We start from the raw sequence: 25,620 nt of genomic DNA, 5'->3' as shown, positions 1-25,620 counted from the left end.
CTTCTCACCACAGTCCAGCACCTTGGAGGAGTTTGTAAGAGTCTGTCACAGCCAGAGCTTGTACTCTCAGCCTGAGTTAAATCATGGAAGTTTGCCCCTGAGCAGTCATTTTGCTGAGTGCCTCTAAATCAGCTTTTGCAGTCATGCCAGTTAACAAGTTGACAGTCAGTCAGCTTAACTTAAAACAGAGAGTGCAGGCTTCACTGTCCTCAATCCTGTGAGGCTGTTCTGGAAGAGATGGTGTCTGCTCCACCCTCCCTCCCTGGGGTACTGCAGCTCCCCATAGACCCCTAACTGATGGCTGAATGCCACAAGTTACACTTCTGAATGTGTCATTACTGCTGTTTTACTGTAGTGACTGATTTATTATGCAAGTCTGTGGTTGCACTGTAATCAAAAATCCATATGGCTTGAGGGAGACAGGATAGGGTAACCAACATTAGTGTAGGGTGGATTTGAACCCTTAGGTGTTGAGTTGTCACCAAAAATATTTGGCTTCCCTTTAATATACTACACAGTAGATTGCCTTCTTATTCTAAGCAAAAAACTGATATTGAATTAAAAGACCTTGTTGTATATTAAAGAAACTCAAAAGACTTAAAAGAGTAGGGCAAAAGGGCAGTCATATAGAATGTAATATCTGAAACAAGAGCTAAGTTAAAAAATGATTAGCTGTTTACTGGCCAAAGAAAACAAGTCTCTGTTAGACCTAACCTGCCTACTCCTCTCCTAAGGCTCATATACCAACACATGGGAGCTCTGTGGTGGAAATTTACATTTAATTCTGTTTTGTTTTACTTGGCGATTGTATTCCTCCAACCTTATTGATTTCAGCATTCAATATTTTAATGCTGCATCCCAATAAAAGATACCTAAGAGCACAGTCAATCAGTTCTGCAAAATAATACAAGTATCACTTCCAGTTAATGACATGTGGCATTATTCCCAGTGATTGGCCCAGAAGAAAAGGTTCCTTTGCAATATACTTGACCGATGAAGATCTAATTTCATGTCTCCACAATAGTTACATGAAAAATGTACCAAATACCAGTCGTTAACTGACTGTTACAACTATAATCTTAATTCTTGATTTGGAATCTATTCATTAATGAACTGGTGCTAATACAGCATTTTTGTGTTTGCACTTTTTTTGGGTGAAGTGACACATGATTTAGTTTTCTTAGAAAATAAGAATGCCCTTACAGCCCATGCGTCCATCCAGTCCCACATCCTCTCTCCAAAAGTGGAGCATTACAGACAAATCTGTCATGATTCCTGGATGTGCAAAACAGCAATATCAAAAGCTGGCATAAAATCATTTTGCCATCTGAGGTTGTGGGCCAATGTTAGACACATATGGTACTGAGGAAAAAAAGATTGACCTTACCAAGAGAGCAGGGGAGCTGACAGAAGATAAGGAAGAGCATATTTTCACCAGTAGGCAGAACTCCCAGCAGCACAGGATCCCTAGTTTGTGCCTCATCAGGCAGAAGGATGGCAAGGATGGCAGAAACAACAAGATCATGGCCAATAGGGTAGACAAGAAATTTCATGAAGAGATGAAGCAGCTGGAGAAAATCCAGGAGTGTTGAGACCATTACTACTTCAGGAGCCATATCACTGAACATCAGTGTGTCCAGTGTGGGCAACAGAGACCTGTTGAAAAAAAAGTATCAGGGAAGAATAATAACAGAGCAAGAATATATGATACTTCTGCCATGTACTCTCCTGTGTTTCAGCTATTTTTAGTTCAGGGCATTTCCTGAACCTGTGGTGGTTTGTCTGTAGAGGAACCCTAAAGAATTTATTTTCTAGGTACTTTTTCATACTTGCCACAAACTCACATAAATTTCTTGTATCCATGATATCCTTTAAAAATGAGTTTCACTATTGCCTGTTGCATGAAGAAAATCTACATTTTCGAACCTGGCTCTTTGGATCTTCATTTGTTTATGCCTGGTTCTTGTGCTGAAAGAGACAGCAAACAGTCATTCTTCATCTAACTCCTTTATGTCATTAATGATTTCGCAGCCTTCTCCTCTTTATCCATTCTGAAGATTCCCAGCCTGCCTAGTAATTTTTTATATGAAAGCTCTTACAAATCTTTAATCATCCTTGTTACCTTTCTCAGAATATTTGTCAGTTCTAACATATCTTTCTTAAGATGAGGGGACCAGAACTGCACATAGTATTTAGGGTGTGGGTGAGTCATGTATTTATATGGTGGCAAAAAGATATTTCTTATTTTGTTATCTATTCATTCCCAATTCGTCTTTCTTAGGCTTTTCTATGCGAATTTATTCTAAGAGATATGTTATTAGAGTGTTTTGCAAAGAAAAAAGTGAGAAAACTGGTGGTGAGTATTTTGGGCCTACTTTGAAAAGCTTGGAGCATAATAAGACTTAGATACCCTTGTTATCCACGTATTCTTCAGAAACCACATAGCTTTCTTTCTGGAATATATAATTTACTTGGAATTGTGGGTCCAATTTTCAAAAGGCATCTGTACTTGAATATGTGTATTTCCAAGGTCTGTTCATTGATACATACAAATCTTTTAACAAAATGCTTTTCACTTTCAGCTTAATGGGTTTCTCCCTTAAAGAAATGTCATATACATTTTAAATCTCTAGTATTAAATAGAAACGTAATGTAGGCTGTAGACGTTATGCTTAGGAAATCTGTGTGCTTAATATTAGCTCACATGTGGCTTATGCAGCTCTTTTAACTCCCTCATGTAATGGGAAAAAAAAAAAAGGTAAAATTTTCTTTTAACATGTTCATTACATTCCACAGGATGTTTGGGAATAGGAAAACAATGTATTATTCTAATCAATTCTATAGGTTTTCTTCCATAATCTCTTTGCTGCTACTGGGCCCTCTTGGTGAAATCATGTCTATTACTACTTCCTATGTCTTTTTATGTTCTTTTTTTCTTGTCCCTGTTTCTCTCAGACAAACCTAATTTTTATCATTTTGTTTGCTTAAATGAGATTGTCTTCACTGAAGTCATTTCTTCAGAGCATAAACATTCAAGCTAGGTTTACCTAGTTAGCTTATTTAAGAATAATAGTTTAGAGATGGAGTAAGGAGTTTGTCAGGCTAATTTACTGAATTTCCACAGCAAATCACAGCTTTGACTAGACCTTGACCAACCCTTAGCAAGCCAATTCAGGGCTGGTTTGGGGTATGTCTACATTATGCTATGAATGTATACTTGGATAGATTTTCTGTAGCTCTTTGAAAGTCTGGCCTCTGTTTTATAGGGTTCACATTTTTTTCAGTTGTGAAAACAGAAGAAAATGATCTAGTATTTACCTTGCTCCTTCACATGCCAAACATCTCAAATTGAAATAATTTCTGTATTGTAGTGACTCATTCAGTCAGAGAAACTTAACGTACTTCACTCACATGAATGTTTTAACCATCATAATACTTTTGTGAACTAGTTAAGTGTTATTAACCACATTTTACAGCTGAAAAACACAGAAATAAAAGAGACTAGAGACTACATTGTCAAAAATGACCTTTAAAAAATGTAAGTGCAAAAATTCAGGAGCCACTTTTTTAATTTGGATGTTAGTCAGTTTGCCAGTATCACCTAGGAAATTTAGCAATTTTGGCAACACATCTTCTGAATCTTGCTTTTCAATTTTATTTGCACCTTAAACATATTGTTTCAAAATGAAAATAAATGTATACTTTACTTCATTAACAGTCAGATCTACCAAAAATAAATAATACAATACTGACTTCATTGTGCTAGTAAGCGCTATGCTCCAGCCATTTATTTAATAGTGATGTTATTTATAGAAAGCTCCTTCATGTGATGTTGTTGCCAGTAACACAGATGTCCCTTGAATGCACTCTATTTTAAATAAAGGTGAAAGGCTAAGGAAAATACAAGAGAACCCACCTTTAATATTTGAATTCAACAATAACAAGCAGGGTGTGGCCACTCTGAAACTGTGGCCTGTTGGATGCTTGGGAGAAGGGAAGGGTGGGAAAGCTCTCTGCTTACCAGTTCCACAGTTTCGTTAGTAAAAACACATCTGACACCAGCGATTGTGGCCTGAAAGATACAGTGAGAACGGGTGGTGCTTTCAGTTACTGCAATGAATAAAGTGTCTTGCTAGTACTTGGAATGTAGCCATGGAATAAGCAGTTTCACTGGTGTTAATGTACTTAATGTTTGAGAAGTTGTGAATGAAAACTCAAGAATTGTCTCCTGCATGTTAAAAAAAAATAAAATAAAATAAAAAGGTCACCTTCTTTAGACTGCTTTTTTTCCCCCCAAAGGAGACTGTGAGGCTCTTCACAAAAAGCTTATCCTGAAAGCTTCTTCTTCATGCTCAATTTGCTGTACTTAAACCAGACACTGTGATATTTTCAATGTTTAAAATGAGACTTGCAGGCTGCTATTTACAGAAAATGCTGTCTCTCCCATTTGACAGTGGTTTGATAGTAAATGAAATTCACAGGAATGTGGGTAGGTCAGAGACAGAAAAATGCACATTTTACACATGGATAATCCTCCCTGGAACAACATGAAGTTTTTGTTGTTTGTTTTTTCTTGTTGTTTTTGGTTGGGGGGGGGGTTGTTTGGTTTGTTTTGTTGGGGTTTTTTATTAGAAAGTAACAATCTGATGTTTCTGTGAACTGAAACTTTAAGGCTTAAATAATATGTATTTACCTGAAATCAACTTAGTAGAAGCTAGAGGCATCCTACACCTGGCAAAAAAATTACATATACTTCCACCCAGAATAGACTTCCAGTAACCCACAATCACCCAGACCTTGCTCTCCAACATATGAGGTCACCTGGAACAGGCACTTGATTTTTTGAATTCTTATTTTATTGGAGTTTATTCATTTAGTTCTGATTCAAGATGAGTTAGAACCTAAGAAAAAAATATTAGTGCTGTATAAAGTCACAGCCAATGTGCTTTGCTATTCTAGAAGACTCTACTAAATAACTTCCACTCTGTCTTATCTAGTTATGAAGAATTTTATTCTGAGAAAAGGGAGTATTTTTCAGAGTGTGTAGCATGGTTGAGTGTCTGCCATAAACCAGACTGTTCACTCCTCCAAAAATGATACAAGCAGGTTGCAGTGAGGCTAGTATCTAGACAGATTTTGTCTGGACTCATTCAGCACATGGAAAAAATATTTAATCTCATTTCTTCACAAGCTGACACCACAAAGCCATTTCATTTATTTTTCCTGACGTGTTGTTGTGTTGTTCAATACTGCATGTAGTCTCCCCTGACTTTGGAACAAGCTGGTAGGATTGAGCAAAACTCTTTCATTTTCACAGTTACAAGGAAAAATGAGATCATAAAAGAGAAAGTTAACTACCAAATAATGATTTGGCTCCCTGCACAGCAACACCAAGCACACCTGAAGTAAATGACTTTGTTAAGGCTTGCTAGCCAGATACTGTGGAGCTATTTCTGTTGCTTTCTATACCTTGCACAGGTACTACAAAAAAAAAAAAAGGCCTCCTACAATAAATTCTCCCCTAGTCTTGGGCCGTCAACTTGAGAAAATTAGCAATGCTGCTAATGGCACAAAGAACACTACTTCCCCATCTGTGTCGTCTTCTAATCAAAGCAGGAAAAGATCAAACCCCTTTCCAGAGATAAGCAGCACTAAGAAACTTGCAGGGAAACTAAATATTGCAACTTCTTGTTCCTGCAGCTCCCAATAGAGAAAAGAAAAAGATCTGCAGCCAACTTAGAGAAGTTTATAGCGGTTCTGGACTGAATGGTAAGTGCAGGGGTATAAAACCTATGGAGCATATTGCTATCTTAGACAGGAGCCAGGCTTTACTTGAACAAGAGACCTGTTTCAGATTTCGATATTAGTTGAACTATGAAGGTAAAAGGAGAACAAGTTGCATTTCAAAGATGTTCAAAAGGTGCAAAAAGCTTGCCTTACCACTATTTTTTTGTCTCTGTGGTTGTCCTCAATCTGGGACCCATGTCCCAGATTGCTAGCAGCTAGATTGTCCAGCAGCTAGGAATCAAGCAAACCTTTTTTTACACTGATCCAGCAAATGTTTGCTTATCGGTTTGTTCAAATTGCTGCATAAGCAGCACCTGAGAAAAGAAGTAGAGACACATCTGAACAAAAAAGTAAATCAATGATAGGAAAGTTTAGGAAATGCAATGATGACAGAGGATCTTGATAAAATGAGAGCAGAAAACCTGCAAGCAGAAGCAAGTCCATCATAAATGTGGGACTACTGGGGTTTCCCCTTCCAATGGAGTCTACTTTGACGGTGTTAGCAAATAATTTATTTTAAGACTATAGCTCTTATTCTTGTCAAGGACAACTGCAAAGCAATCACAGTTCCCCTGAATTTACAGCTAGAAAATCAAAGGTCTTTTCAAATGTATCTTATCAGAACTGGGACTTCTGCTTGCCTGTGATGGACTCAGATGAGTGGCATGGAATTACAGATCTTCTCTTATGTCTTTTATCATCTTTTGTGAACCAAGATGTCTGCAGATGCTTAGATATCTGGGCCTCAAAATTAATTTCTATGAACAAGAGCGCCAGCAAAATGGGACCACTTAAATGATCCTAGAAACTTAATGCAAAGGGGAGAGGAGATGGGTAATCTCTGATAACTAAAATCTAAACTATGGTTAATCAACCATGAGTTAGCTGTGAGTCACAGCACATCAGGGGTGCAACCATGGGCCTCAGGAGATCTGAGCTGTTTCCTGCTTTACCACAGGTTTCACTCTCTGAAGCTGGGCAAGTAATTTAATCACTTTGGGCCATCTCCAACATGGGGCTGATAATCTCTGACCTTTTGCCCCTGTTGTCTCTCCAGACTAAAGGCTCCTAAAATGTGGCAGTCTGTCACTACAGTGCCTAAGCTCCGTACGGCCTGATGAGACATGGGGCCCCTTGCACACTGTCATCTGGCAAAGACCATAACACAGTTCATAAATAATTATGTTTTATAATAGCCCTTTACTTCAGTTCCCAAGGAGAGGACGTAACATATTGTGTTAAAGGAACAACTCTCCTCTGGTAATATTAAAAATGTTCTGAACTGCTCTCTAGTCACCCCAGAAGTCATGTGAAGTTGTAAAATCCCTTTCAGCAAGTTGGTGCGATTTTAACGTGAGTTCAGGTCTGAGCCTGGAAACGCTTCCTCTGAAGAGAGTTCCTTTGAACAGCCACGGTGTGAAATGAGCTTCTCAAAATGATTGTGGGTCTTTCAGGGTTCCAGGTTTTGTTCCAGTATTTATCAATGCCTTTTGGCTTGCTAGAGCCTTTCTAGCTGGAATTCATAATTTAAGAGGGGAGAAAAAATTCAGCTATTGCAAGTACATTAATGCAAGGTGATTTATTGCATGTACACTGCAAAATGACAGCAGTGACTCTCTGAACTGTCCAAGCACAGGGAGCTGTTTCTGTCAAATACTTATGGTATGGCTGGACACATGCTCAAACTAAGATCTTTGTTTAGTAAATATTGAATATTCCCTAGTCCTTTATATCCTGTCGTCATTTCCTTTGTACAGCTTGCAGCTGTAGTTTCAAGCCAATGTACAAAGGTTGTTGGTTAGGCAGAATTTCATAAGTGTGTTTAACCATGTAACAGAGATATTTTCTGATGGTTTTTCCTCTCAATAAAGTTCTTGGAGTTCTGTAGCCTGCATCCAAACTAGCCTACACTAACATCTTCTGTGTGTAAGTTGTAATCAGTAGATTCATTTATTATTCATTTAAGAAGTATGAATATACTGTAATACACATATAAATTTATAAATATAAATATATACATATATGTATAAGTATATATAAAAAAGTAGGGAACTTGGCTGCCATGTAGTCCATTTGTGGTTTTGGAAAACCACAGGCTCTAGGGTGGAGATAGCCATTGTATTACATTAGCTATTTTCTCACAGTTTAAGAAGCAGCAGCTCAAAACACTGTGGTCCAGACAGCAAAATACCCAACAGTAAAGCAGTTCCTCCATGTAGGCCCGTGTGTCTCACCAGGCCTCTAAAAAGAGGTGGGTGGAAGGGGATGTTGGCTAGTTCATGAGTGGTCACAGGGCCCTACGTGTTGGGCAGAAATGGGAATGGAAAAAGGGGGAAATTGTGTAGTGGTGAAGCCTTGTGATAAGAGATTTACACTGAGCTGTGTGAAACAAGTGGAGGGTAGGAGGATTGTTTACCCTCAGTCTTCACAGGACTTGCTCCATGGTAATGACTATGTTTGTGTTGGTTTTCAGTGGAAAGAGGGAAACCAGCAATATTGCAGAGCGTTTTTGTCAGTTTTGAGCTGTGGGCAGAGCACAGAGGTTTTGGATTGAAATTTTCCTTTTTTCTTTCATCCCAATTAATATTGAAATGGATTTTTTTTGATGGATTTTTTTCTGTTATATTGTCCTCGTCCTGTATGTTTCTGCTCTCTGAGTTGAGTGTGCAAGTGATTAATACCAAGCCAGAGTTAATTAATTGAATAGTAAGCATCTGTGTTAGGGCTGCTGCCCCTCTCAATTCTCGCTCTCTTTTTAAGCTCTGCCAGAGGGCTTTGGCTGTGTAGGGCTAGATGGGAGAGGAGTTTGGATGTTAACATCTCTTAAGTTAGGAAATGTATTGAAACTGTGAGCACCACTCAAGTATGCCACTGAACAACTCTTACAAGGTAGCATGATTCAGCTCAGTGGCCTAGAGGTGGAAGCCATTATTTTCACTTTTACTGCCTTGTAGAATTTATATGTGCTTTGAAGTCACAGGGTAAAACCTGCAAATTTTGGAAATATTCAAACTCAGCACTTCCTGGGAGTTGTTCTATAAATGATGCCAGAAAGGCCACAGCAAACAAACAAACAAACAAACAAAAAACCCCCTCCAAAATGAAACACCAACAAAACCCCAAAAACTTAGATGAGGTAGAATTCATGCTCAATTCTCTGGAAAGACTCCCAGCCTAAGTGTAGCAATCTTGAACAGGTAATATTCAGCAGGCAGAATCCTATTTTCTACCCCTACCAACTCAGACTGTTGTGATCCTTCTAGAGGTGTTTTTTCCAGTGCTAAGACAATGGAGCATCACAAGCTTTCACAAATATGGAAGTGGTTCTTTTGACAGGGTAGTAGAAGGAAGATGATAAATAACTTTATCACACTAAGGGAAGCAATACATTTGCAGCGTCCAGGGTATCAAACCAATGATTGGCTCATTCAGTTTCAAATTAACCTCATTAGATTTTGTAAATGTAAAACCTCTTTTGAAAAATGGCTTCAAAACTGAACCTTGCTCTAGAGAAATGGCTGGAATTTGACCTCTTCCTAATAGCTTCAATTTTTTCCCTTTTACTTTTAATTCATTATGATGTCACCAATGAATACAATAATCTGTGTCTTCTGCCAAAATACTTCATAAAATGTTATCTATCTACCAGGGGGAGTGGGGAGGGGAGTTCTGTTTGTTTAAAAATGAAGTGAATTAAAAAATAAAATAAAGATTACATAGAACATGTATTTTACTATTAGACGATCTTAGAGGCCATGTTAAGAATTAAGAATTGTTTTATTGGTCTTTCATGCAAAACGGTTCTTGCCAATCAATTTACACTGCTAATTATCTTGCAGAACTAAAACTGTTTCATGAAGGCTTAGATCCTGGATCACAGCCCCCAGCTTCATAGTCATATCTGCTCATGGGAATTTTAGCACAATATTCCCCCAGGTGCTACAATTGGGTCAGCAGCTCTCCTGGGAGCTCGAGCGTAGACGTGGCTCTGTGGGAGTTGGACAGCTTTAGTGCTGCTCACAGCAGATGCCATCCAGGGTACAGGAGGGAATATCTATTTATTTTCTCCAGGCAGATTATGGAGTAGGAGCAGATCTGTATAATGGCTTTTCTGCTCCATAGTTCCCCAAGGCTGTTGCTCAGCTGGAAGCAAGGGTGCCTGAGTCAGCAGTCTGTCTCTGTCCTTAAGGTGTCAGTATCCTGTACACTATTTGGGCAATAAAACTGTAAGATTTTTGTATTCAGCTTCATGACATGTGGTGGTGAACATGCTTCACTGACATTTCCAGAATAAAATGTCAGTGTAGCAAGAAGGGTAGCTCTAACAGCACAGATTGTGGGGGGTATTTTTTCTTTCATTTCTTGAGACACTGTAGATTGAGCTTTTTCTGTGTTATCTGGCTCTCCCACCTGTTCCAGCTGCACTAGCAGGGCTGTATTTAGTTTGCAAGGTTCAAGGTTAGCCTGAGGTTGGGCTCAGACCATGGTCAAGAAATGTAAACATGGAAAAGGCATGTGATATGAACACACTTGGGAAATGCCATATGGTGTTCTTCCTCCTCCCCATCCTTGCTAGTGAAAGCTCACTGATATTTTTGCAGTGAATCCTCTAGGAGGGAACAGATAAGCACCTAGACAAAACTGGAGCATAGCAAGGCTCAAGCTCAGATGAGAGTTTATGCCTTGTCTGAAAGCCTTTAATTGGGCAAAGCTTACATGGGACTGGTGTTTGCAGACTTACTGTTTCTGCTTGTCTTATGTGAGTCATGAAAAAAAACCATCATCTCAGTTCTCTCAGAGATGCATCCAGGCTGCTTTAACCTGTTTATAGTGGCTCTTGGGGTATGTCTGCATTGCATAGTAGGGATACCTGTTCTGGCTCCAAGCAAGCTTTCTCCAGAGCCAGAAGCAATACAGCTGTGTCAGTGGTGCTTTGCATAAGACTAATTATCATGTGCTGATATACCTGTGTGGCCATGCTCTGGGCTACACAGCCCTACTGCCTTGTTCAGGCACATGGGGGTAACTCTCAAACAGTTCTGCCTGGTGGAGCACAAAGCTTTGCTGTCCTCATGCATTCTTAGGATTTCTCCTAACTTGAGTTTCTGCGAATGGTTCAGCTAATTGTTGCCTTTCATTTCAACAGGAGACAAACTCACATCCTTCCCACCAGAGAAATCAGCCCTTACTGTTGCTAGCAGTGCTGAACTATGGTCATGCAGTGGAAGAGTTGGGGATCTCCCAATAACTCAGTTTCTGAAAAAAAGAGACTAAAATCCTAGTCAGGTACGGTGCAGTGCTCATGTTCTTGCTCTAGAGGTCCTATTCTGCAAGCCCAAAAAGCCCAGCATCACGCAGGATTGCCCCGGAAGCCCCAGCATTTACTGGGAATGGCTGCTCCCAGTCCTTTTCTCCCCAGGTACCCAACTAACTCAGAACTTTCTCCTTTCTGCCTTACCACTTTCCAGACAGCATCTGCTCTCTGCCAATAGTGTGTTGTGCGGGCTCTAAAAAGGGCAAGAGATGAATGTTTCAAACCTAATAGAAGTACAAATTCACAGAAGGCCTATTTTTTTGTACGTTTTCCACTGAATTCAACTAGAATTGTATTTCAGTGCCCTATTTCTGTAGTTGATTGGCTTATTTAAGTGACTGAGTTCCACAACCAGGTCTCCTATGCAGCATGTGACTGGCTGGAAGGTACCTCACACATAGAAATTTTCCTTTGAAGAACTGGGCACCCCTCTGTAAATTCTAAAAGTTTAAATTTAGTTTGCTATTTTGGATTTGGTTTCTCTTGCCTGAAAATTCCCCTGGTAAAAACAGTGCTTGGGCTTATCTCCTTTCCTGCTTCCTCAAGTGTAGTGGGAACACACAGGCCGTTCATTGCTCCCAGCTTTCCCCAGTCCGTTTGTGTTGTACCTCTTGCCACCCTGCATGTGGGTAAGTTGCAGAGATGACCTGTAGCCACCTAAGTCAAGGTTAAAAGTTCTGTTTGTAGTTAGACAGTGTCTAAGGTAAAGCTCACCCACCTTCATTTTCCTTCATTCCTCTCCCTGCTGCTTTTCTTTTCATGCTTTCAGGTACAGCTCTATGAGAAGCTGGTTTCAATGTTGATGTAGACTTAAACAGTCTGCATTTGGTTTCACTCCCACTCTGCATTTCTGTGTTTCCTTAGCTGTGATCCTACAACTGTGTGTAGGCTTGCGTTAGAAACTGAATCACTGACATGATACAACAGCTATACAGGTGGGGATGGGGGAAGGAAGAGGGCAGAAACTTGTTAAATTGGCTTCTTCAACTTCTTTTGCAGGATACACCTTTCTTCTCGCTCTTCTCCCTCTTTATCTTTGCCTACCTGAGCAGTCCCACTTGTCACTTGTAGGTCATGTTTCTTGTAATCAGCTCTTCACATCCTGTGTACACAGATATATGTCATATTAGCAGAGCAAAGTCTTCAGTGTTTGTCTTGTACACCTTTTCACCAGCACAGAGAAAAGAAAAGTGCACTTGTACTACAGGAGCATGCAGGACACAGAAAATGAGCAGCACATCAGGTTAAACCAATTACAGTCCTGAGTTGTAAGGATAATGTGTTAACGGGGCTTTTCAGACAAGTGACTTGGCCTCTGACTGCTCACGGGGATGCTGGGTGGTATAATGATAGAATTTTCACATGGCTAGAATTTCATTACATCATTTGTTAGTATATAGAATATCACAAGGGAGTTCTACTTTATTTAACATAGTAACAATGAACAGCTGGCTGCATTACAGTCCTCTGTGTCAGTGAGGAGACAGTCAAAATATATTAGTCTAGTTTAAAACATTCAAATTACATTTTTGTAGGTTGGCCAGTATGCACCGTGAATGAGCAAAACAAGGAAAAGACAATTCAATGGTGGAAATAAAATGTCAAACATAATGAGAGCCTGAGCACTATGCAGAAGAAATGTTGGCATGAAAGGTGTTAGAGGGATTTAACCTATTTAAGGGACATAAATTACAAAGGTATCTGGTTTCCAAGACTGCTCTGTTGCCTAACAGGACTTTAAGCCAAGAGTTATATATGATACAATGTTTATATCACTATTCTGATAAAATTATTATTTTACTTGCCTGAAAATTCCAGTGTTAAAAATGTCAGCTATTAGTTCCTTTTGTGCCCCTGTGAGTTTAGTAGGGACATTTGATCATTCCCAGCTACTGGCACTGCCTGGTCTATTAGGGTTGCCCTGTACCATCTCTCTGCCCTTCCCCTCCAGCCATATCAGAGAGCATCATTGCTGCTGCAGTGAGGACACTGCAGACTTCTCTGCCAATTTTGATATGTATAATATAGACAAGTCTAGAACCAGCTGCATACTAGCACTGTGTGATCTGTCACAGAAGCTGGTACGTGCAGTTACGGCCTCTGTAATGGCTAACAGACTATGCTACATTAGCCTTTTCTTTCTCATTCATTCCTGTGTGGCCTTCATCAAATTTCCTAATTTTTCTGAGTTTCAGCTCACCAACTAGCAAATTAGGTTTAAACATGATTTACTCGTGTGTTTTGACAGATGGACAGAGTTCTGTGATCTATTCCATAGCAAAATATAAATACTCTGCAAAAACTCCCATTCTCATGGGAATTTTAGTGAAGTTTACTGAAGTATATACAGTATTATACAAGTTAATAATAGGAAGAAGGGGACTTACATGTCACTTCTTGCCAGTTTGTGGTATTACCCATAGACCTTTTCAGAGTGCTTTACAAGTGTACAAGCTGAAAAGAACGTTGTGTTCCCACAGTTGCTATAAAAGATCTTTCTGTGATACTAAAACATGGGATTGACAGGAAGCTTTCTCTGATGATTGGCCTGATTTTTTTTTCTTAAGTATGCATGTTTATACCTTTGCATTTGTATTTGTGTAATAGCCAATAGAATAACACCGTCATTAGCTTTTCATGCCATTAGGCACAACTAGACCTATTCAGCATGTCCAGTCTTACAGTAGCTGATTTATTTGGGCATCAGTTGTTTGCATTGCTTTTCTCAGAACATCCTCCAGCTCACCTGCTATTCTGCTTTGGAGACAGATGGCCAGAACGAGGAAAGGGTTTCCAGATTTGGCCTTACAAACCACTAAATGAACAACCAGTTGAGGTTGTGTTAGACAATTAAATGTAACTTAGTCATACTCAAATGCCCAGATGAAAGGGAGTTCAAAATCGGGAGGGGAAAAAAAGAAAAGCAAGATGCGACAATAGCCTTAGGGCATCATCTTCAAAGAAGCTTTTGAACAAGATGTCCCAGTCTAAGGTTGAACAATTAGAAAAAAGGACTGAATGATATTTTACAGATTTATTTTTTTTTCTTCAGAAACAGTTTTCTGATCTGTGAAAGACACTGAGGAGGAAATGTTCTCCTCAGCCCCAACTGAAGAGAAACAGAATTAATTTTTGCAGTTCCTCTGAAACAAATATAAAGAGACTGACATTGTCTCACATCTTACAGTCACTGATGGGGAAAGTGAGGACTGAAGGTGGTAAGGGTGGGGGAAATCTGCCTAGTGCAGAGACTCTGCTGCTTGGGTCCATAACTGACAAATGTACTTCTGGAAATGGACTGTAAAACATGAAATGCAAAGGTCCTGCTGGCGTTCAGCAAGAAAACCACATTCCTGCCTTTCAAGCAAGAGACGTGGAAACACAAAGCTACTATTCTTAAACACAGCTCCTAGTGGAGAGGTGTTAAAATGGTTTATTTAGCTAACACAAACATGACTAGAGTCTGTGTGAAGGAAGGTGCCTACTACCTGCGGCATCCCAGCTGAGGAGGCAGACAGTAGGAAATGCATGCAAAGCCTGTTAAAGGAGGGAAGAAAACGCGAAGTTGACTCTGCTGGGCCTCCTGATTCGAACAAATTAATTAAATAAGAGATGTAGTATTTCATGTTGGCTCAAACATTTCAGATGACAAACACACAGAGGACACAAATGTAATAAAAATTTTATTGTCTTCAGAATAATGGAAAGAGAGATTTATTATGGTTTTGGTGTGACAGCAAATGTTTTAATTAAGACTGCACTATAACAATTGTGACGAGCTATTTTAAGGTCCTCAAACTATGACAATTTTTTTTTTTAAGCTTTCTTGCTTCCTGCAAGAGGTGATAAAAGAAAAAATCATATTCACAAGCCCTTATTAAGCTTGTTAACAAAAACCTGTAGAAAATTAAATAAAACACATATCCTGATTCCAGGTTGCATCATTTAACAAAAATAGGTTAAGAAACACCACAGTAGGGCTCAATGGAAAAAAGTAGCTCATACATAGCAATTTCTATGTGTACTTTGTTTGGATAAAGGATAGCTTAACGCATTTTTTGCCTAAAATTATGCATCCTAAATATCCCTAAATGTTCCAGCACTGAAGAGCTAACGTACATTGCTTGCTAATTCTCTTTTTAACAACGCAGCATTGCCATTATATTAAGGCATATCACCTTAAAAAGTCAGTCACTCTTCGGTATTTGCTTAAGTGAATATACAGGGATTTAGTTAAGCATGTGCTTAATTGATGTGTTGAGTCAGTGCCTGAGTTCATCTATCTGCAGCATTCCTGTAAAATGCAGTGCCACAACGGACATTTCAGGCTGGGACATTCTGGTGCTGAGCAAGAGTTGACACTAGGTGGGCTCTCATATCTGCTGGGAGGATACGGAGTAGTTAGAGCTGTAGTGCTAAATAGCCTGCAAGTAAAACATTTAATAAACCAGACTGTCTTTAGCCTTCGTGTTTTCATTGCAGGTATTTTCCAGACACTGAAAGTTTAGTTTATTTTTTGAAAGAGACACCACAAGTATAAACTAGAGCATAACTTTTTATTATTTGTAAATGTTACATGTTTCATTGCTGAATGAAAAACTTCACACAGGATATCAAATGTAGTGCTGTAAGGGAAAATGATCCATCTTCCTTATGCAGAAAGCATTACGTCACAAAGGGATGGAAACAAAGAGCTCTGAGGGACTGGGATAGGCAAACTTCCCTCCTTTCACAGGAAATGGGTGAAGCCTTGCTTGAAATTATTATTCAGACGTTTTGTGCTGTGAAGGAAATGTCTCCTGATAGCACAAGCTATTGGTTTCCTGTTGTGAACTAACAGTTTTGGCATAACCAAGAATGGACAGGAAGGGCAAATGATTGGGGGTCATTTGAAGAACTTGTTTTAATGAAAAGACCAGCCCAAGTAAGCAGGAAGAAATTTGGCCTGAAAAAAAATTGAAATTAAAAGGGGGAGGGCGGAAGAAAGGGGATCAGTTGCTGATTGCCACAGTATCTTTGTGGAAATAAATAACAACAACAAAAATCCCACATCAGATTTTAGCAGGGTTAGCAGAAAGCGGAGGGGGGGACTGTTGTTGAGCATGAATTATCGTGGGGGGAGAAAGCCCTTTGTATCCTACCTAATTAAGAGCCTGATTCAACAAATATATATCCGGCTTCTACACTGAGGAAAGCAATTTTTGGAAGTTTTCACGGATGCGGAACCATTTTTTGTCAACCAGGACTTTATAACAGAGGCAATTTCAAGTGCTATTTTTCAACCACGGTGTATAAATAGCACTGCCAGCAGGTCCCTGAAACTACCTTAGCATTGGGCCATCTGACTGCTTGTCTTCTACTCGAAGCAAAAGCAAGCAAAGGGAAAGGCACACACGACATTTTCCTGCCTCAGGCCTTCTTCCCAGCCTATTGTGAGAGCAGAAAGGAGGTGGCTTCCCCTCGTCTTTTCCCAAGGTCTCTGGGGACCTGTGCCACCTTCACGGGCTTCCTAACGCAGCGCCAGGACTGCCCTCACGTTTGCATCATCGTCTCGGTCATTTTGGCTCTTGCTCTTGAGGGGACTGTACAAAACTGGCCAGTGCCTCATGCCTGGTTATAGTTCCAGAGGCCGTTTGGACCCTTTCTGCTGAAACACGTAATGATGGCTGCGTTGCAGGAGCCTGTGCCCTCCTTTGCTGGAGGTTGGCAAGGTACGGCAGGGAGCACTTGCTGAAGCTGTCTGTCCTGCTGCAATGCAAGTGCAGAGTTTCTTACAGGATTTCATTTTCAGGAGGAAAAAAGTAAATTTAAAAATCTCTCTTCAGTGTTGCAGACTTCTTTTTAAGATGGCGGTGTAAGTTTCATTTTAAGCATTCAAAATGTTTAAAGGCTATTTCTAAAACAAATGAAACCTGCTTGGATTTTTGTGCTATGTACTGTTGGCAGCAACCATTTTCACCCTTGCAAAGATTATTTTGATTGTATGGAAATTCAAGTTGTAGAAAAAGCCTGCCTATTTCAGAAAACAAAACGTGAAAGGAGTCACTTTGTGTTTGCCGATTCTTACAAGGCCTTTCTTAAAGTGTTTTCTATGATGCCAAACCCACAACAGTTTGTAAAAATGTGCTTGAATTTGTCTTTGGATTTAATTTAGATAGAATCTTTAAAACCATGTACAACAACATTTCTGCTTTCTACTCTTAAAAAAATACAACCTTCAGTCACATTTGAATCACGCTTTTTTTTTTAACATCTCCTTTTAAATATTTTTCTTTCCATTTAGGACTGCCAACATTACCATGGAAACCCCCAAAAATAAAGACTTTCCCAGCCTTGTGAGAGCACACCTGCAAGAGCAAGAATTGCCTGTCAAAAGCGATTCTCCTTCATTATTGGTGTCACCTAAGGACATTTTTTTGTGGTCAGTATGATTTGTTATCTCAAAATTTATTGAAAGTATATTCTTAGAATTTATATAATCTGGCATCTTGCCATGGACCAGTAACAAATGTCTGTTGCTGCCCAATAGTGGTCTCTTTAATATACTATCTCAGTTTCAAGAAAAAAACCAACTCTTTACAGACAGTACAGTTGAGATTGGAAGCCCTGAAATAACAAGATGAAATAAGCACTCATCTCAGTGAAACAAACACATGTAAAATGAAGTCCTAACAAGCTGATTTAATAGAAATCTTTCCACTGGCTTCAGAAGGACTTGGATCAGAATTACAAATAGAATTGGAAGAATTCATCTGCTGCTTCCTAGTAGAGAGGTGGAGCATATTTACTAGTGAACAATTGGCTACTATGAAAACTGCTCTGTTTAGACTTTTCAACATTGCTAATTTTATACATATATTTTTTAGTTACAGAATTAAATTTGAAGCAGTTTGATCTGAAATTTTATAATTGCAACCAATTCTGTGTAGTTTTCCAAAAAAAAAGAAAAAAAAAAATTAGATAAGAACAATGGTTTAACATATATTTTTTCCAAGCAGAAGGCAGCTATGGTGGTAGAACTGAATACAGATAATCTGGCAGTATGTAAGAATAATACTTCAAGGCAGTATTCTTAAATTTCTTAAATTATATTACAGAATTCAAACTGACAAGATATTTCCATTTTGTGGTGCTTACTCTCTGTTCTTAGCTATATGAATTGTATATTCTGCTTGCTAAATTGTTAAATTTCCAGTATATGAAGGCTTTTGATTTGTATATCTTTCTGCAGTATAGTGGCAATTGACAGCAAGTCTGCATCAGTAATGAGCGCCACTGGAAAAATAGAGATTTGTTTGTTTGTTTGTTTTTCTTTACTAAGGAAAGACTTTCCATAGATCCCAAACCCAATGAAAAACTGAACTTTAAATAATGTTAGAAATACACCTTTGTGTTATTAACAATAATACAGGAAAATCTTCTACTTTTTTTTTGTTATGTAAGCATACCGCAAAACTTAATTGAAATGCACTCAGGTCTCACCTAGATTTGCTTTTCAGCACTGTTTTAATGAGCAAACTCCTTGGCAGAATTGTTTGTCAGCACAGATAAACCTCAGAAATGCTAACTGTAACATCTGGGTGGTATGTCTAATACCAAATGATCCTGTTCGAATCAATAGGACATTTTGGGAAATTAGATGCTATTCCACATGAACAGGAGTATCAGACCTCACCTCTCCAGGTATATTAAAGAACAAAAGGAAGGAACAAATTCAGACTTCAAACAAAGTGTTTGCACTACAGAGCTGAGTCGAAAGAGAGAGACAGATTCATTCAGGCAGAACCTAGAAACTATGTGACAATTAGTGTCATGACTGTTGCACTATCTCAGACTACAATCTCATCAGAATATATATGTTTTGTAGGACCGGAGCTTCCTGTTGTACACATGAAAAATTTTCACAGAGAAGTAGTCTGGTGTTTATGAGAAGAAATCTTCCCAGAAGTGCACAGGTACTATCAGCAGGAAGAATGGCCATTCTCATGTGGCCAGCTCACTCCAGCTATTAATAAAATCTCTGTCCTAATCACAGCGTTGAAGTACTTTTTGCTGAAATGACCAGCTTTAAGTACAGTACTATCAAAGTTCTGGATATCTGCAGCCAATAAGGTTTCTATGTCACAAGAGAAATGTTTTCCCAACAAATGCTTATTCAAATGTCGTACATTCCCACTGCTTCAATTTTTGCTCTAGGCTAAGCAGATGATTATTCAGAGTTGCTACAAGCTGTCACATTACTTACGCTGCTCACCTGTGTTTCAGCGTTAGGTGGGGAGCATTTCTAGGCATGCCTCCTCTGTGCTCAAAATGACCATTTCAAAAGTTTTGTTGCATATGTTCGTTGATACCCTTTAAGATGGATTGGTGTTGCAGATGGGAGTAAAAGTTGAATTTCCCTGTGAAGGTGCATAGGAGCCCTAGTGGCAATCAGATTAAACTGGAGAAGGGTTCTACGTCTTATACGTGTTTTGAGTTCTTCAGTGGCAAATACTGTGGAAACTGCAGACAGATGAAATGCATGGGGGTTATCATGCAGGGTTAATTTTTCAGGAATGAAGTGGAGAAATGAAATTAATTGTAGTGGAAGTTGTAAACTGGCATAGATTTGAGCTCAGTCATTGTAAAATTATTCCTGTTCCTTTGGCTGGATGCTCTGTGCAAGCTGTAGTTCCCCCTCCTAAAGTGTTAAAATCACCTCTTTTCATTTGTGCGTGCTTTCTGGAACCGATGAGATTAAAACAGTATAATACCACTTCAACTCAATAGGGAATGATTGCAACTCAAAAGCATTTATTTATTTGGTGTGAATCATTCTGTAGTACAGGAATCATTCAGTTCCATACTGAAGGGGAGGTTTGTTTGTCTTTAAAGGTTTACTTAAATAGGAGAGGAAGTGAGAACTAGTCCCTGGCACCTTTACTTTGCTAATGCAGCTGACACACACCTCACTTTATAGTGCTGATGTATTGCAAAAGGACATCTAGGACAGTTTTGACTATTCCAGTGTTTATTGTTACCACATCGAGTTTTTGCCATTGATTATCAGGATGCTGGTCAGTGTGCACAAGAAATAATATTGCAATATTAGTATCATAGAAAAGGTTACAAATAAAGAAAAATAGTGGGGTTTTCTGTAATGTCAGTGTCTATTGGTCCTACCTTGCTAGTAGTTTTTTAAATGAGCTAGACACTAAATAGCCACAGTTTTGTCTAAAGATAAAGCAGATGCTTTATGGAGAAAGCTGTCTCTTTAAGAGGACTGGTGAATCGTGGAGAAGATACTTAATATTGTGGTAACCACCTGGGACTTGACTTTTAACTGTATTAATAAATAGTGCCACATTAATGACAACTTTCAGAAAAAGAACTCAAAAATTGTAGCTGTTACAAAAGTAAAAAAAAAACCAGGAGCAACATTTTCACTATTCATTTCCATCTCTGCCTTTTTAAGCTTAAACTCTGCTTCTTAATCTCCACCTAAAAAGACATGTTGAAAAGTAGAAGCTTCATTTTTCTGTGTTTATTGCATTTCCTTCGCCTGCTTCTTACTCTGAATTTCCTCCATCAAACTGGCTTATGTCAGTGTGAACTAGTGATAACCTGCAATCCTGTAGCAAACAGCTGCTTCTACTGTTTTTAGTATTAAGAGTCAGGACCGCTTACAATCTCCTTGAGTTCCACCTGGAAAGCTGGTTGTTTCCATGCCAGCTGGGAAGAGTCTCCTCACCCAGGTTTGCTTCCACACCATAGGAGTGAGGCACTGTTCCTAATGCTGGTCTGAGGAGCAGAGCTGGTCACAAAAAGCTGCGAATTCCATTACAGTTATAGCCATGGATTGACTTATAAGAAAGGACTCGGGCTCTGTGTGCTCCCTTATCTTCTGTGTGACAGTGACTTCAGGCTCCCAACCCTAATGCTCAGTTACTGGGTAGGAGGTTTCTTGCTCAGTCAGCTGGCTAAGGGCTCTTACACTAATGTGCAGCAGCTTTGGCTTTTTTTTTTTTTTTTTAACTTAGTTAACAGTTCAGGTCAGATCCCTTTATTCCAATTTACATACATGCCAATCATTCCAGGATGGAACTAATAATTGTATTGTAGCAAGTCAGAAGCAGAGTTTGTAGGAAGAGAACATATACATAAAATTTTTATTAGGCCAATTAATATAATTGGAAAGAACAGGCAGGCTGTGAGGCTCAAAGTCCTTTCTCTGAGTCCAAAAAGGAGTGGCAAAATCCAAGATAGAGACAAGGTTAGGCCCAGTTCCTCTTAGTTTAATCTAATTATGTTAGGCCACTTGAGAGATAAGGGTACTTAGCATGTGTAGAGCAAAGCTCCCTTCCATATTACAGCAATCATACTCTGCTGGGAAAAATTATGTTGCAAGGGAAGCTACACAAGCCTGTACCTCACTTTTCAGAGACACCTCCTGGGGTCCTTAATTGCTGACACGCATTTAGCCATACTGGCAGCATACATAGTATTTAAGCCCAGCCACATGGAATACAGGATCTGCAGTGTTCAAAAATAAACTGTTTTAAGACCACGATGTGATGTTTGCACATAGGGCTCCACTGAACCTGTGGCTTCATTGGTGGTTGTCTAACTGCTGAGGAGGCTGAGTCCTTCTCAGAGACTGAGAGGAGCTCAGTGCCTGTGATTTTTGGGAGCCCCTTTGGGACTACTCTGGAGTCTCTCCCTGAGCTGGTGGGTGGATGAGATTCCAATCAGGCAAATGGATGGATTACCAATAAGTCTTGTTTGGCCATCTGGATGTACTGCTGCTGCCAGGCTCATTTTTCAGCTGGATGACCGTAATGATTTTGGCAATGGTTGTGGCTGCTCCCATTCATTCTTTTAACAATTTCCATTACCCTGGCCAATTATTTTCAGGGTCCTGGCCTTTTCTTTCAGAGCTCTGTGTTTTTATGTTTCAAGATCTCTGAATAGTGATTTGTATGAGTATGTCCCTTTGTGGCTGCTCCTCATCTTCTTGGAGCAGTTTTACATACAGCATATGCCTCTTGAACTAGCTTGTGACAAAGTGACTCAGACAATACTGCTCTAAATAACCTTCCCACAGACAGTGAATAAAAAGGAGACAAGTCTCAGCTCTCCATTTTGCTGGACAGGGCATGCACACTAAGCATACAGTCAGATGGAAAAAAAACTTGGGTTTAGTAGTGTTGTCAGGAGCAGATCCCAGCTGTTCCCTCTGATATAGCACATATAGGGACTCCCCGTACAGGACTGGTTTCAGCTGCATTTTACTCTCTGGTTTTGTCTATCTTTAGTATTTTGTCAGCCCCAACAGGCTGAAACAGGCATCTTCTTGTGTCTTTTAAGCTGAAAGAAAAGTCAGCAAAACAAATACTGAGAGAATCCATACAGGCACCCAGAAACAAAGCTAGCATTCTAGGATTTTCTGAACCATTGTTAAGTCTTCTTCTCTCATATCCACACACTCTATCCAGCTCACATCTTAGCCCACTGGGGAAAAAAAGAGTTCCCAAACGTGCTTGAAATACTAAACTAGTCCCAGGAGGAAAAACCTAAACAAACACTATCCCCCTCACTGAACACACCCGATCCTTCCCTAATCTAAACAGCCACTGACACTCTTATCACTTTCTGCCAGCAACTCTAACTGTTTTATTGTTAGGAAGGAAGGCTTATACTGCTTGTATAGGTTTTTGCCACCTCTGTACATTGCATGCCTCAGATACTCAGCCAGCTGTGTGCTGCTGATTCTTAGAAGGGCTCTCACACACAGAAAGGGTTTCTGTATAAAAATGCTGCTGCACTAAGACTAGGTGGTGACTAGTGGTGACTGGTCATTAGGTCACCACCGGTGACTTGTGGTGACTGGTGCCATCCGTCACACAGGAGGCCAAACAGCAGACTGATTTTGGCAGAATGGCTTCTGAATGACATGCTTCCTATTATTAACATATACTGGTGGTGTACGTATGTATCACAATAAAATAGACCAGGCATCTCTAATTACTATTGCTAACTCACAAAAGTAGAGTTGGCTAGTCTTAGACTCTTGGTACAAGAGTTTATAATAAGAATCAAAGCTGTACTTGGTGAAAATCATCAGTTACCACCAGAAATAAAAGCACTTCAAATGCCATCTCCTTGAATATATGCTTAATAGTTTCAAATCTTTGTACCAGCTCCTCCCCATCACACAGCTGCACCGACTCCACAGTCTTTGGATTCAGTTCAAATCTTGTTTTCAGTATGACAAGAACTTTTGTCGACACTGTAGTTAAGCAACAAGAAGCATGCCAGTAACAAGACAGACAAACAAAAATACCTTAGCAAGTAGGTAAGGATCTAAAGCCTTAGGAAAGGCTGGGTAAGTTTTCAGCACAATCAGGCCCACAGCTATAGCCCTGGAGGTTTGCTTAAGTTGTACCTGAGATGGCCACTCCTTGAAACAGGTTTTGTGACACAACCCAACTTCTCCTTTCCAGGTGGCCCTTGCAGACAACCTGAATCCAGACTATCTAAAAGTGCCATGTCAGCCCTTATCAGAAAGGCCACAGGACATCTTGTCTCTCTAGCCTCAAACATATGGTCTCATCACAAGGGCAGATGGGACGTATGGAGGTGATGGGGACAGGTAATGCTCAGAGCCTGCTAGCACGGCAGGATAAGGGTCAGATGCTTGGAGCAAACTCGAGATTTCTCTGAGTATGCCAGTTAGCTCATCAGTCCCAAATTTGATCTTGGGACCTGTTTGGGAGTTTAATTCAAAGCAGTCATGAAGCTGTTCTTTAGGCTGTACTCATCTCACTGAGCTTCCCTATCCACTGGATCAAGGAAACTCCAAAAAATTACACATCGGGTATGCACAATTTCATACCAAATGCAAATACACACTTTAAATGTCATATCAATACACTGGATTGCATTCATAGCATGCCAGTGGCCTACTAAAATACTAGCATTTTCTTTTCTTAAATGCTTGTGTAATTTATAATGGCCAGCTAACTTCATGAAGTTCTTCATGCTCCAAGGCTGAAATACTTGTATATACACCGCTACCCCCAAAGCCTAATAGTAAAAGAAAATAGGAAAATTCACTCCCTATAGAGAAGACTCCTCCAGGCTTTAAGGACACATAACTTCCAATTAAAGCTTTACAAAAGGGCTGATACATGGAATGTGACTAAGGCTCAATAGTACCGCAGTATATGTCTGTCTGATGAGGTGCCCACGGCACTGCTGTAGCATTACCAACATATATCAGTAAATCCACCTCTGAATGCAGTTCATCTGTCTTGGGAATGAAGTTCATCTTTCACAGTACAACATGGTCTTCTAGACAGAAGGAAAAAGAAAAAAACATTTATCATTTCTGTGCCAGGGAGAGTTCAACTTGAAAGAAACCGGATGAAATGTGTATCATTCATCTAAGGAACAAATCCACACTACAGATTTATCCGAGAGACAAGTGAATGCAATCCAAAAAAGCTATCCATTTCAGAATGGGAGGCTTGAATTCAGTCCAACCAGAAAATGCACGCTGAGTAGCATCCATTTATTCAGGGTAGTAATGGCTTCTTTTAAAAGCACGTTGCCTTAATCATTTGTGTTAAACATGGCATATATACCAACAAAAATTCCCATCTTTGTGAATGCAGGCTATCTGCCAGCTCCACAAAGGGATTTTTTTTTTTTTTAAATAGCTACTGCGCTAGATCTGTTGCCTGCAGAGCAGGTTTTATACGTTCAGCCTACTGCGATCATCAGGTCTGAGTGCACAGTGAATGGAATTCACAAGCCTTTCCAAGTCACCTCCTGTGTAAAGCCCTGAACAGACAGTCCCAGAAGTGAAGTAAGGAACAACTTCTCTCTCCGCCCCTTTGGGCAGCTCCCATACATGCTTTTAGCACTACCTAAAACAAGAAAAACACCTAGATCCACTTCACTGGGATTGACAGAAACAGAACGGAAACGAGAAACTGATTAAGTGGTGAGCCAGCTTCACATGCAGAGAAACTTCCAACTTTCTTTCCTAATGACTTTTTTTTAAAGCGCTTCATTTTTGCTTGTGTTCCATTTAAAAAAAATAGAAAAAAATCTTGGCCCACAAGTTCTCAGTGCCTACACAGATGAAAGCTGTGAGAGGCCTTAAATGACTTCAGTAGGAAACTACTGGGAAGGGGAGTGGTCTGTTTTCTGACAGTCCCATTACATATTTCGAGGAAAAATCTTTTCAAGTTCTGTGTACAAAAATGAAACAGGATTACAGCACTGCCTCTCTCTTGGAGACAATCGCAACAACACTTTTCCTGCTCCCATGCTGGAGTGGTGCAGAGCAATTCTCTTCTTTTTTCCTCTCTCCTATCTATCTCAGGATCTTGGGCTCAGGAATAGCACTTTAGATTGAAGAAATTTTTAGAATCAATGCATTTAAAGTCTGCTCAAGTAGGACCCATGTTTATTTCAGGTAACCTTGATGAGTACTTTGTTCTGCAGTTGCATTCATAAATCCATCTGCCATT

The 25,620-nt window shown here is 39.6% G+C and overlaps 1 long non-coding RNA gene across 4 annotated transcripts in view; it reads left to right on the top strand.

The window, feature by feature from the left end:
* Positions 1 to 25,620, top strand: part of LOC140656155 (uncharacterized) — a 48,165-nt gene that overhangs the window by 11,960 nt on the left and 10,585 nt on the right. For 3 of the 4 annotated variants that reach the window (XR_012043996.1, XR_012043993.1, XR_012043994.1), the window contains 4 exons: positions 5,701 to 5,769; positions 10,934 to 11,073; positions 17,385 to 17,522; positions 18,969 to 19,056. This is a non-coding gene — a long non-coding RNA (uncharacterized lncRNA). The remainder of the gene's footprint in view (positions 1 to 5,700; positions 5,770 to 10,933; positions 11,074 to 17,384; positions 17,523 to 18,968; positions 19,057 to 25,620) is intronic. The other variant, XR_012043995.1, reaches the window with a different exon arrangement.

This window comes from Ciconia boyciana, chromosome 8 (assembly GCF_034638445.1).
Source record: "Ciconia boyciana chromosome 8, ASM3463844v1, whole genome shotgun sequence".
Lineage (NCBI taxonomy): Eukaryota > Metazoa > Chordata > Aves > Ciconiiformes > Ciconiidae > Ciconia > Ciconia boyciana.
Note: the sequence above shows the minus strand (reverse complement) of the source record. Positions and strands in the feature narration are given on the sequence as shown.